The sequence below is a fragment of the Heptranchias perlo genome, chromosome 18 (assembly GCF_035084215.1).
Source record: "Heptranchias perlo isolate sHepPer1 chromosome 18, sHepPer1.hap1, whole genome shotgun sequence".
In the NCBI taxonomy this organism is placed as follows: domain Eukaryota; kingdom Metazoa; phylum Chordata; class Chondrichthyes; order Hexanchiformes; family Hexanchidae; genus Heptranchias; species Heptranchias perlo.
In genome coordinates, this window is record NC_090342.1 from 40,971,444 (window position 1) to 40,975,180 (window position 3,737).

Sequence of the window (3,737 nt, forward strand, 5' to 3'; positions counted from 1 at the left end):
TTATAACAGTGAGGTGTTGTCAACAAAGTGTGATGGAGAAAGTTTGACAGGGCAAGTGTTACAGGAAGTAACTAATATTCTTACAAGTGCTGCCGTATACAATACTTATATAGATTATTAGGAGCATTGTAGTGGAATGTAACGGGTGACAAAAAAAAGACATAAATGTGTCTGAAAATTGACTCTTGTAGTTGCTGAAAGCACAAAAATGGTCTGGAGAATTTGCACTGAATTGCAAAGGACTTTCCATTACTTTGTGTACATTCCCTGGATGATGTCTAGTATTAGAACAACTCTGTGGAGGTAAGCCACTATGTGATCTGATGCTTTGTCTTTCCTTGTTTTTTTCTATAACGTACGAGTCTTTTGATCCCACTCAATATGCTTTATTTAGATGCTGCATCAATGCGGCTATGGTGTCTCCAGACTAAAGAGCGGGGGATTGTTCAAATGAAAATGTTGAAGAATTTTGAGAGACTAAGGATATAGATAGAATTCCAAAACAGGGATCCATTTGAAAAAGCAGAAGAATCTGAAAATTCCAGTTGAACTGATTGTGTATTTGAAAATGGTCTACATCTCCTAGAGCTCTTAGCAACCACACTGCCAACATTCGAGGTAATCCACTGAAACCTGACACTCAGGAGGTTACCATGCATGCTTGATTATAGAAAAATATATGGCCATTGAGACATGTGCAACAAATGAGGCCAATGGTGAGCTGACATGAAGTGGAATAACAAAGATAAATTGACAATAGTGGATTGATAATGTAAAAGGAGGCATTAGGGAATCAGATCTGGCTTTACAATTTTCTGTGTTGTTGAGTGAGCTCCATAAGCTGTGTGGTATAAGTCATGAATAAATTGTCATTTAATAGGTTTGGAGGATTTGTAGAAGGGAATTATGGCCGAATGATAGCCTTCTGGCTTGCTTCAACTTTCTCGTTAAAAAAAGAGACACATTTCTAATGTTTGTCAAGATATCTAAATTCATGTCTGAGGAAAAACTTGGGAGTTGAGCCCAGTTTTCACTTAGGCTATTGACTCTGGCTCACAGATTCCCCATGGCCTGGGTCTGATTGCGAGCTGCATTGAAATCCAAACTGTTGTGCGATGACAGTTCATTATATTTTTAGTTCTCATATTTAAATGGGAGAGGAAGATATAAAACCCTCTGTTCCACCCTTTCTTTGCATTCCTGAAAAGTGCCCTGCATTGCTTTTTATTTTTAAAAGCAGCTTCTTAGAAGATGATAACTGTGACAACAGTAATGTTCTTTGTCCTCACAGAAGATGAAGGAAAAAAGAACTTTTGTTATCTTGCATTCTTTTCCATTTTTAGTTGTTTTCTCCCTCTTTAGGTTTCCCTGGGCAACACACGGGCATGATTTTAGCATGGCGGCGGGAAGTCAGCGGTTGGGTGGATTTGCAGGTGGGGAACCCGGAGGCAAAGTGAGCGTGTTTAAATCTGCGATCGTATCTCGATTGCAGTCAATTACCTTTGCTTACGGGTTTCGCGTCTCCAAGCTGAGCAGCAGGCCTACTGTGTACCTGAATGATGCTATTTAAAGCCCACTATTTAAAGGGCCAGTCCAAGAATGGATTTTGAAGGAGAAAGGAGAAATGGAGGTCAGGAAAGCAAAGGCTGCCCCTAGATTTAATGATGCCTCCCTGGATGTACTGCTGGCTGCAGTGAGAGCCAGGAGGGAGGTAATGTTTCCAGTGGATGGCAGGAAGAAACCTGGCTCTAACCAAAAATACTTGGTTGGAGGTGGCAGAAGTGGTGAGCAGCAGGAGCACGGTGTCCAGGTGTTGGGTTCAGTACAGGAAGCGTTTTAATGACCTAACCAGTGAGTACAGTTGCTGATTCACCCACATCCTGTGTTGTTCAACACCTCCCCTCTCACTCTATGTTGGCACGCCTACCCCATCATATAACTCCTCACACCCAGTTAAGTGTCAGCAGCAGCAACCATCCTTCACTTTCTATGCACTTCCTTAACTACCCATTTATTCACCCACCACTGCCACTCACCCCACTCCTGATGCAATGTGATGTATCTGTCTGATAGTTACCCTCTGATGCATCTCTTTCATGGTCAGCCTCACCCAAAGCAATGCATTCAAAGGGTAAATATGTCACCTTCAGTCACTCACAGGACTGTTCTTTCTCCCTTTGTAGAAGAGAGTGCAAAACGCAAGGGAGAGGAGCAGAACTGGAGGTGGCCCACCACATAGCGGAGGTGACAAAGGTGGAGGAGGCGGCCATGGAAATAAGTCGGACTGTCACATGCCTATCCATTGGAGACGGAGAGATGGCAACCCACAGATGGCTGGTGACAGAACTTCAACATCCTTCACACACATGAAGAATTGATTTTATCAATGATGTAACTGCGCCAGACCTCAGAATGGTCACTGGAAAGATTGTCACTTTTGCGATGAATCATTAATATCGCTTTCTGTTGTCTTCCAGGGCCTTCACGAGCAATCAGCAGAAATGGAAGAAAGCGATTCCTCAGAGGAGCACATTCCTTCGGAGATGCACCGTCACAGGACATACAGCCGTGCACCAGCACTGATACTTGCACTTTGGTGGGTGTTGTTAGACAGATAGTTGGGTGATTCACCACTCACAAGTGTGCACGAGCAGACACTGGTGGCAGGGGCAGCTGTGAAGAGTCCATATTGGGGGGCGCACTCCTCTCCAATCTGCTCAGCTGGACACAGATGCTGAACCCCGGGGGCCATCGTTGAGAAGGAGAATGATAGAGTTACAGCCACACCTTTGCGAAGAGCTGGAAAACATGCCACGCACACTTTGCACACTAGCGGAGAGGATGGAGGAGTCCAACTCCATTGCTAGTGGATTGGTGGCGGAGGTAAGTGTGAGAATGTCTACGATGGAGAGAACGGTAGCCTCCATTGAACTCCAAGCACGTCTCTGAAATGAGTCCATGCAGGCCATGACAACGGCCATGCGGACTCTGAATGCCAACATGTCTACTGCCTTAAACAGGCAGACAGATATATTAGCCGTGGCTTTACAATGCAGCACATCTGCTCACCAACCTGCTGGCCAGCAGAGTGGTGGGAGTGATGTTGCGCTGGCCCAGGAGAGGGATGATGACGAAAGGGGACTTGGAAGTGGAGATTCCACTCAAAGCGCTCCCACATCTCAACCGTTGTCCGTTCCTCAACCAGTATCCGCAATGCTGCCTCCTCTCCCGATGGCAGAGTCTGCATCTGCAACAGGTGCAGGTGGAGCAATCTTTGGTGGGGACATCACAGGCTCCAAAACCCAGAGGGCGTAGGCAGAGAGCATCTCAGCAATCAGGGCAGGGATCTGAGCAAACTGCCAATACGTCTGCTGAAGCCACAGGGGATGCACCGCGTAGAAGTGGCAGAAAGGGAAAGGCTAAGCAATTGTAATTCACCAAGAGTGTGCACAAGGGTGTTTGATGAAATGTCATGTTGTTAATTTATATATTTTGTGTGTTATGGCACATTAAATTTAATTATCACCACCATTGCCACCTCTTGGCCATTAGTGAGTCCCTTTTGTGAATTCGCCCTTTCATGTACTTCATCATGAATGCCAAGGCATGATGCCACCCAATGGGTGTGTGTAATGGGTGTATGCGTGGTTGAAGGACTGTTTTGTACAAATGAGGCGAGGGGGGTGGGTTGCCGGCCTGAGTATTTCAAATTCTTCAATTTGCACATCTCATTATGA

The 3,737-nt window shown here is 45.4% G+C and overlaps 1 long non-coding RNA gene across 1 annotated transcript; it reads left to right on the forward strand.

The window, feature by feature from the left end:
- Positions 1–237: 237 nt before the first annotated feature.
- Positions 238–3,469, forward strand: LOC137335004 (uncharacterized). Its single transcript, XR_010966297.1, has 3 exons — positions 238–303; positions 2,184–2,337; positions 2,478–3,469. It is a non-coding gene; the product is annotated as an uncharacterized lncRNA (long non-coding RNA).
- The last annotated feature ends 268 nt before the right edge of the window (positions 3,470–3,737 follow it).